The sequence below is a fragment of the Parasteatoda tepidariorum genome, chromosome 7 (genome assembly GCF_043381705.1).
Source record: "Parasteatoda tepidariorum isolate YZ-2023 chromosome 7, CAS_Ptep_4.0, whole genome shotgun sequence".
NCBI classification, from domain to species: Eukaryota; Metazoa; Arthropoda; class Arachnida; order Araneae; family Theridiidae; genus Parasteatoda; species Parasteatoda tepidariorum.
Window position 1 is genome coordinate 57932915 of NC_092210.1, and position 10254 is coordinate 57943168.

General features: G+C 32.3%; 1 long non-coding RNA gene across 1 annotated transcript; it reads right to left on the reverse strand.

The window, feature by feature from the left end:
* Positions 1–2107: 2107 nt before the first annotated feature.
* Positions 2108–5622, reverse strand: LOC107450628 (uncharacterized). Its single transcript, XR_001584966.3, has 2 exons — positions 5357–5622; positions 2108–2398 (listed from the first exon to the last, which is right to left on the reverse strand). It is a non-coding gene; the product is annotated as an uncharacterized lncRNA (long non-coding RNA).
* Positions 5623–10254: the final 4632 nt, after the last annotated feature.

Sequence of the window (10254 nt, forward strand, 5' to 3'; positions counted from 1 at the left end):
TTCCCTAACTAGGGAATCAGTTTTCAGAAAATTAAAATGTTTGAGCAAAAATTAAGACAAGCTCATACACTACAAGATTAGTTTCGATATTTAGCACTTGTTCAATCTAATTAATGCTTGTTTTTCAATATAAGGTAAAGGACTGCCTTTTTTAAATCTGAATAAACATTTGTTTCTAAACTACAAGGTGATAAGGATGATGAATATATATAAAATGAAATGACTTATGTTAAATAAAAAAGTGATGAAAAATAATGACTGTTAATTGCGGCTAGCCGCATCTTGAGTTGTATTCCTACGACTAATTTGAAGGTGTTAGAGAAAAAAAAAGTAATTATTTTCCTCTGCGCTCGCAGCGCCATCTGTAGACAGTTTTTACCATGAGGGCTAATAAATGGATAATAATTTAGAAGTAAACGATAAAAATTAAATTAGTAATAATATCGGTTCCGAAGAATATTTCGGATGTTAATGAAGTTAATAGTTGATATTTTCCAGAAAATAATAAATATAATAAATACTTTTAAATAAATGAAAGACTAAAATAAATTGCTTCTTGAACTTTAAGCTTGAGTCCTTGAATATCTGATCAATTGATCGAAAGTTATTTCTGTTAATCAAATACACATCAACATAATCATTGTTTTAGGACATTTTAATTATGGGAGAAAGTTGAAATCATAAAAATATTATTTTTAGGGGACAAAACAAATCTTTAGAATCAAATTTGGCAAAAGGTATATTTAGAAGTTTCAATTCCTTAGGAATTAAGCCAATTGTGAAATTGATGCGATTTGTGATAATAGGTCGGTTTTGAAGACGAAGCTGAGAATTTATCTATTTCTGAGAATTGATCTAATATTCATTAGTTAATATCGAGAACAGATCGTGTTCGGATGCCGGACAATTTTCTTGACGATGAAAATATCCTTGAAATTGATTAACCCTTCATGTTCCCCATCAGATATGAACCGAATAAAGCAGGTTTGAGACACTCTAGAGAGAAGGATTGCTAGTTGCTTATTTTCATTATTGTGCAAACAATTTAGCAGTTGAATCGCCTTTTTTTCCCTCTTGGAGTTCCTTATTGAATTTCAATGATTCCGTGCCTCGTACATTTAATAATTATAGGAGCTTCGACTTAATTTATAATTTGTTCACGCAGTTTGTAAGCCAGATTTATTGTTGGATTATAAATTGAATACAAAAAAATGTATCGTGGTTTTAACACTTTATAGAAATAAAAAATAGCTTAATATTCAGAAGTAGTATTTTATTTCAGTTATTATCAGTACCCCCAGAGGTATTGATTTGTTATGGGAACATGGAGGACTTTGAGACTCGACAGATTTAACGTGCATCAGCCACCAATTACTACGGTTTTCGGCTGGCAGGGATCGAACCCACGACCTCTTGGACACGGGCCCAGTGCCCTACCACCCAGGCTATCCCAGCCCTTGTGGTTTTAATATTTTTAAGAAAGACAATTTATATTTCATCAATAAATGTAGTTTAGAAATTGAGTAAATAAGTAATAATTCAAATAGAAGCTCACACAGATAAAATATCATAGGAGATACTAGAGTTAATAAATTAACAAATAAAACACTACTATTGTATATTGTTTTTTTTCTTCCTTTCCAGTATTAAAACCACAATAATTTTTCGGTTACAATTTAAACTCCAACTGCAAATCTCGTTTACAAATTTCGTGGATACATTATAACGTAAAGCGATGCTCCTACACAGATAAATTATTTTAGGAGACACTAGCTTTAATAAATAAATGTGATTTGTTGAATTACTAATAGAAGCAAAGTGCCAACTTTTTATTTAACATTTTTTTTTCGATAAAAGAATTTTTTTTTCTTTCAAAGAAAACAAAATTACTATTGAAAATAATGCTTTAAAGTAACTAAATACAATTCTCACCAATTTTGTTTAAAAGTGTTACTTAATATGAGATATTTTGTTTCTGCATATTTAGTTTTTAATGTACAGTTTCAAATAAATAGATTTAGCTTAAAAAGTTCATAATATATTTTTTTACATACTTTGTCTCTTATTCAACATATCTGAAAGAAAAAAAACAACAAGTTAACATGCATAAGTTTATATGTAGAGTATGGTCGGATGATTCGTTGACTCAATTTATTGATTCAATTCTACAGTAGCTAAAATTTTAGTGATTTTCTCTGAACAGCACTGATTATTACTTAGATTTGCTTCTTCATTAGAATTTTGTTTATTATCTTTCAGACTGATGGTCACACGCTCGTTGATACATCGTGATCTTTTCGGACAGGCATCCACTTCTGATTGCTCGTGGACTCCAGAACTGTTAGGAGAACAGTCTTCACGCAACTCCATGTAGAATTTCTGTTACTTTTAACTTTTCCTAAAATAGACATGACACACATATGCATTTAGTCAAATACAACAGATAGATTTATAGTCAATTTAAGTGGAATATAATTGAAAATATGAGCTGTTCATTGCCCTAATTAATTAATATCACTTTTTTCAAAATATTAAGTTTAAAAAAATACTTGGATCAGTGATTCAGTCATAGCTTTTTAATACCTGATAAATTTACCAAATAATGAAGATCTACCTTCTAAATTCCTTTATTAAAAATATCACTGTAAATGCATTATTTTTTGCATATCATAGAATACCTAGCCATTGTATTGAATAAGTAAAATCGATTTTAAAAGCATGAAATGATTAACGTTATAGAGATTGCCTGAGCATTCTGAAGAATGATTTAATAAAAACCTAAAGGAATTCTTTACAATAACTGGGTTTATAATGAATTTTATATGTCATAGTTTGCCTCAAGACGACAGACGTTCGAACAATGACTCAGCATTCTATCGAATGCTGCCATTTCATATATTGACGATAACTTGAGAAAGTTTCTTTCGATTGTTCTTTGTGGAAACATAAAAAAGTTTCTTTTAAGAGAACGATTATTACAGGATTACATTCAGCTATAATTAAATAATAAAATCTGCTCACAACTAAGATATTTGTAATTGAAATGCGTGTTTTCCTCTATCGTTTTAGCATTAGTGGTGAGAAATCAAATGGATTGTATGGAACTAGGTTAAGGAAGTAACGTTTTTCTTTAAAATAAAAAACGTAACCTTTTCTGTTAGCCGGGCATAAGCGAAAAATCGCCAAACCTTCGCCAACCAGTAGACCTCCAACATTTTATTTTTTATTTTAATTTATTTAACGCTGATAAAAATTAAATAAAATAAAAAGAAATTAAATGAAACAAAATAAAAATATACAAGTGAATTCAATTGTGCCCGTCTAATCAAAAATTTCCATAAGATCTTGCGTAAAAGTCTTAAAACGTTTTCGAAACTTAAGATGTCAATTAACAATCGAAGTTCGCAGTTTCTGTGTTTATTTTATTCATTTGGCAAGAAGAATTGTTTTAACGTTTGCTTAATTTCGATGTTTATACGGTTTATCACGGTTCTCACAAAACGATTTTTTTAAAAACTCCTTCATACTACTAGAGACATACACAAAAACAATTAAGCATTTATATTTTACTTTTGTGAACCGTGGGTTATTAAAATACTTGTATGATTAATTTGATCACTCGCTGTAAGAAATTTACATTTCACTTTTGCGAATCTTAAGTTTAAAACTTTTGATTCTTGCGATGTGAATGGAAAGTGGGTATTTATTTGATTGGGATAAGTATGTGTTTCCCTAACTTTCGTTGTTCATGACGTTGATGACTTAACTTATAATAATATAAGAAACAAATCTTCAGCTGCAACTTTTTTATTAAGTATTTTTAAGCAGCATAGAACAATAACACTAAATAATGTACTATAAAATACAGCCGACCAAACTACCAGACATTCATGTCTGTCCTACGAGAATCCAAGATGGAAGTGAGATAGTTCAGTTTTCTCTTCTAAAAGTGTATTTTTTTTCGAGGGAAGGCGCCATCTATCGGCAACGATTCTTACAGGATATTTTTTAAAAAAGTGATAGAAATTTTTAAAATAAGTGTTTTTTTAAATTTTTTTTTTTAAATAAAGAGATAGTGGAAAAAAAGTTCAGAATGGCCCAAGACAAAAAAGCTAGAAAAGTGGCGTTCTCATGTTAACGGAACTATCTGAATTTGATTAGTTTGCTAAATTAATCAACTGTTAACTTGGATGACGGAATTGTATGCTTTTCCATAGAGTCAGTTTCACACGTCTCCCATATTAGTGATAGAAAAACTCTGAAAAATCTGACAATTCACGAGATGTAGTGGATTAAAAATGTAACCTTTATCGCATCCATCGAAAAAAATAATTAAAAAAAACTTTTTACAGAGCAATCAAAAATAACACTTATATTGTGAGATCAAAATTCAAATAATTTCAATAATTGATAATTTGATTGACAGAATTATAGACAGAATAAATGATACATAACGTAACGTTATCAGTTTCAAATTGGGTCACTCATTTTATACCTAAACAAATGCTAAATTTAATACATTAAAATTAATGTTTGAGTTGACTGTATATTTCTAAACTAATATCTAAATAAAATATCTAAATTAATTACCAATTTTTTTTTTTTTTGAATAAAGCATGGAGAGAATGAGAATCAGTTTAAGACAGGGAAAATAATGTTTTATTTTATATTTCTCGTAGAAACATTTAAAACGTGTTTTAAAATGAAGTTGTTCTATTTATATCTCTACATTCGTTCCATATTATTTCTGTTAATAAAGTCGTTAACAAAAAGTTAAGATCATAAAGTCACATTTAGAAAATATTATATACCCTTAAAGTAAATTAAAGTCATTGAACTCTATTAAACAAGCGCATAATCTACCGACAAAAATTAGAGCATATGTAAAATTGCTCTAATTGCGAAGTAAAGAATGCAATGTTATAAATAAATCCAAAATGAAAAAATTTGTAACGTGCAGCAGTCAACATCACATACCTAAAGAAATGCTGGGTTTCGTTAAAGCAACGTGGCGAACAGCAAAAGCTATTGGCTGTACCCTACACTATAAACTATAACTTGAGGATACAAAATCAATCAGCAAATGATACATTTATCACTAGACATTGAATTAGTCATATTATTTTATTACAACAGTTATTAATTTTGTTTCCGAAATTGAAAAGAAAAAAAAAGAATTAAAAAGATCAAGATACGTTACTTAGAATGATTAAATAATTTTTTTTCACTCTACATCAAATGGTTTTAAATTTTTTCTCCATTTATTAAAATTAAACTCTCAATAATTTAAGAATAATGATATAAAATTTATAAAGGCAGTTACAAGTAAATAACTATTAGTACTAATTTTTTTTACCTTATTTTCTTCCGGTTTATAATTCAGTAATGGTCAAAAATTTAAAACATCTCAAAGGAATATGATTATGAAAGTTGTGTTTATGAATGTGTTAAACCATGTTAGTGTTTATGAAAGAAACATAAATCTGCTGCCATTCATAAAAGTTTCTAACATTCAAAGTTTTGCTTGTTTTACACATGCGTATGTACGCATGTGACTTTATTTAGACATCATATAGCACTAGGTAGAGAGGGATGTAACGAAGATATAATCATGGTTTTCGCATTCACCATCTCTATGCAGAGCGTTTGGAGGATGAGACCTCCCTACTGGGGGACCCTTTATTGTTTCTCAAAAGAATGGATTTAAGTTGTGCAAAGCGTGAAGGTAGCGGGTTCAAATCCCGCTGTTACCCTGGATGTATCTTCGAGCTATCCTTCACTGTATTGTGCTGTCCCACAGTGGACTGATCGTTAAGGCACGGCTCCCAGCAGATCACAGAAGTCAAGCATTACTGGCTGCTGTCAGTGTGGGGGTGGGTGACCACTTGGATTAGTCTGCGCAGGGACCGAGGATGTGCAGTATTGGTCCTCGTTAAACTGTTCTACCGTAAAGTGCTAGACTTCGCGTGCAGGTCGTCGGGCTACCGAAGCGGGGGTGCCTTCCCCTCTGCCGTGGATCAAAATTGTGATGGCATGTCTTCGGATCATCCTCAGGGATATTTCTCAGACCGTCGCCAATAGCCCGTTGTGCAGCTCTAGTGCGATGTAAATGAGCTACAACAACTGTATTGTGCTATATGTCCTTCCATTTGACAAAAGGTTAATAAGCCTAAATTGAGCACTCAAGCCTGCAAATATATGTAATTCCAGTAAACCAATGGATTTAATTCGAAAGTTGTTACGATTCGCTCCGTCATTATCGCACTGCATTTTAAAATACACTGTGTCTAATAAATAAATAGACTCCGGTTCTTTATTTATCCGTTCATAAATTAGCAGGCTTGGGAGCTTGATCGGTTTTCAAGTCTTTATTTATTGTTACTCATGTGCCGACTTGTATGTTCAAAGTACGGTTTATAAACTCTTGTCAAGATAAAGAGCAAATATCATAAGTTTCGAAATTATATCATAAAAGATAAATTCAGGATTATGAGGAGATTTGAATCCACTACCTCCACGCTATAGAGTGTTTGACGGAACGGTAGCATCACTCAGTCAGGAAGGTCTCATAAACCTTTGTCAGATTGAAGAGCAGGTGATACCAACAATATCCTGGCGTACTATGGGATTTGAACCAGATACTTTGACGTTTCGGAATGATGTCAAACAGTCATTTCCTTTAGACCGCAGGAGGTCTCCTGTTGTTGTTTCCAATGTCACTTGCCACACGGGCAAGCCTGCTTGGAGAAATCGAGCAAATTTTAGGCAGAGTGTGCTTTTCTTGTTTTCCAGTGGCGCCCTCTATGGCCAAGAATTCGACTTCTGTCACACCATACGTCGCACCCGTTTATAGGGCTGACCCATTCATGCATCCATTCATCCACAGATCGTAATTTTGACCTGCATCAGAGAACGATCGATCTCCAATCCAGTACCTCCAGAGGTATTGATTTGTTACAGGAACATAGAGGACTTTTGCGACTCGACAGATTTAACGTGCATCAGTCACTTTACTACAAGGGGAGTCTTCGGCCGGCGGGGATCGAACTCACTAACTTTCGGACATGGGCCCAGTGCCCTACCGACCAGGCTATCCCGGCTTCAGAGGTCTCTTAATTTAGCTTTGCTATTACACAACATTTCTGTCAGATTTCTGAAATAATGAAAATATCTAAATTTCATGTTGTGCCTATCAAGATACTGTTTCAAACTACGATCAGTGAGAGTTGTAGTTATATTGTTGCGCAAAAGACACCGAAGAAACCCAGTGTTTACAAGCATACTTGTGCTAACTTGAAATATAACCAACTTCATATCGAAATGGAGTATGCCAGCAAATAGTATAAATCTTCTAATTTCCAGGCGCAGTGGACTGAAAGGGCGAGAGAGAAGTCATAGAGTAGGTTGCGGGATCGTGGCCAGACGTCCTTTACCTCTTTCATAGCTAATGACGAGATAACTCGTCATCTAAGAATATTCACTCCGTGCTAGAGACGTGATAACTCGTCCTTTACACAAAGTTTTTCGATATTATAGCAGCGTTTCCAGCGACTTATTTATCAACATTCAATATTGATTATTATTTTTTATTTGTTTTGATGTCTGTAAACACAAAAAGAGAATTGTTATTGATTGCAATTGATTATTATTTTTTAAAGTTAAATAAACAAGTATGAAGGGAATTTGCAGTCTGTTCAATTTTAGAGAAGAAGGTGAGACAAAGGCTAGCTTTTGATGTGTTGAAACTGTTAAGAAGATAGCACGCATAGAACAAAACCGAAGAATTTAAAATATGGCTCATATTGTTTCTTCTTCTTTTTTTTATATCTAGTCTCAATGAAAATATAATAAAATTATTTAATTTTAATTTTATTTGTACTCGTACTGCTGCCAAACCTGTGGCCAGTTTTGCTTTTTTCATAGATTATTCATACAGTTTTTCTCCGTTTTTCGCCTTTTAAATTCTTTAATAAGCATTAATTGCAACAAATTTTTACTGTACTTTTATATCATACTATTAATGCTTAAAAGGATTATATAAACTACTACTGCCTCCGGTGAACATCTGGTCCACCTTTTTTAATGAGTATAATTTCAACTATTTCGAGATTTAAAATATATGCAGTCAAAAATCAAGACAATATGTAGGTATAAAATCAGTTTTCCCAAGTGAGAGTGGATTTAATTTTTATCCCTTACATGCTCGCTCTTTCTGATCTTTTAAGTTTTAATGTATTTCTCAGATTTAAGAAAATGAGTAGCATGAGGAAATTATGAAAATATTAAGTACATATCCTATAATTTTAAACAAATATGGCACTTTTGCTGGATAACGAAGCAAATTTGCACTTTTGATGAAAACTAACTGCGCACTTATTCGTTATTATTAATAATCTCTATGTTATCAATTGCAGTTTTATTTACGTCTCACTAGAGCTGCACAGTGGGAAATTGGTGATGGTCTGGGAAATATCCCTGAGGATGATCCGAAGACATGCCATCACAATTTTGATCCCTTGTAGAGGTGATGACAGCCCCGCTTTGGTAACCCGACGACCTGCTTGTGAAGTCGAGCACTTTACGGTGTAACAGTTGAGGGAGGACCGATACCGTACTCCCTCGGTCTCTTCGTAGACTGATCCAAGTAGTTCCCACCAGCACACTGACCACAGCCAGTAATGTTTGACTTCGATGTTCTCCTGGGAGCCGTAATTTAACGATCAGGCCACTGCAGGACGTGTTATCAATTAATTTATAGCAAGTCTATGCATTTTCATTAAAAGTTTTTTTTCTCGCCAAAACGAAACAGCTTTTAACTGTTATGAATTTATTTAAATTAAAATAGTACACAAATAAAAATAATAAATACTTTTAGAGAAAAAACATTACTTTTCTTAATAGCTCTGTTGAAAAACTAAAAGACAGCAGAAGCAAGCAAATGAGTATTTACGTTAAAAAGTTAAGATTAGTCTTTGCATTCATATGACATATTTAACTGGTAATTAAGATCGACTTTTGATTGCCAATCCGTCCACTTTACCAAATTACCTACCTCCATTTTATTTTAGCATTATTTAAAGAACAAATCTGAGTCAATTTGTGACTGATCCATTTTCAGAGAATTTCTAACTGAAATTGAGAATTGTTGAGTGACATCCAGGACATCTCTTTCGATATTTAAAACAGTTTTTATAAAGATTTCTACAAATAAACTTAGTGTCATTATCATTTAAATGAAAGAAAGCTAAATTGCGCGAATTTAGTGAAGCTAACAAATTTTTTGAAAAAAAGTTTTTATTCCCCCTCCCAACTCGTTCTGTAACTAAATAATTTTGGATGGATAATAATTATGGATATAACTTTGAATGAAATCTCTATGATACAAATTTTGAATGAATGATTAATGTGATCAATTTTGTTAAAAAATAGTCTCATTGCCGTAAAGCTAAGCGACAATTGTTTGCGCTTTTTCATACAGCATTGAAACTATTACAAATAACAAGTACCTGAAAATTTGTTGGGTTGGATATGCTGGGTACGTCATGCCATCACAATTCATGCCATCATACCATCACAACAGTGTGCTAAACTGTTATTTTTTTTGCTTAGATTTGGTCTTGTTAAAAAAATTTTGGCAAAGGAACTAAGTACATTTTTGAATAAAACCCGAAATTAGTTTAGGAAAATTTTGAAATTATAAAAGTTTTAGTTAGTTCAGCAAGTTACAAAAAAGTTAAGAGTTTGTGACCTTAAAAATGAAATTATAGTTAAAGTAGCTTCGTTAAAATTTGAAAGCTTGTTTTTAATTTTTCACATTATTGAATTTTCGCTTTGAATTCTACATTTACATAGAGTACACACAAAGCTTACTCAATCCTAAAGTTTGCAAAATAGGCTTTCGAGCAGTGGCACACCCAATAAATAATTCCAGGGAGAGGGTTCACAAATTGATAATTTTAGTTCTACTTTTCATGAACGTTGAGCACTAAAATATTTTAAATAACATTCACCTCACATTGAGGTGTCCAGTTTCGAATCCCAGCTGTGGATAGTTGATACTAATTCTGACGTAAAACATCCTCATTGGTAGACAGAACATGGATTCGAATTACTTTGCCGTCGGACTAACGTGGCATGCTTTCGTGGTTATTAAGGGGTACAAAAGTACCAGCACTCTCTTGACCAAGTTACTGAGACAATATTTGAATACCAAATTTAATACTTTAACCTATTAACGATTTGAATACCTACTAA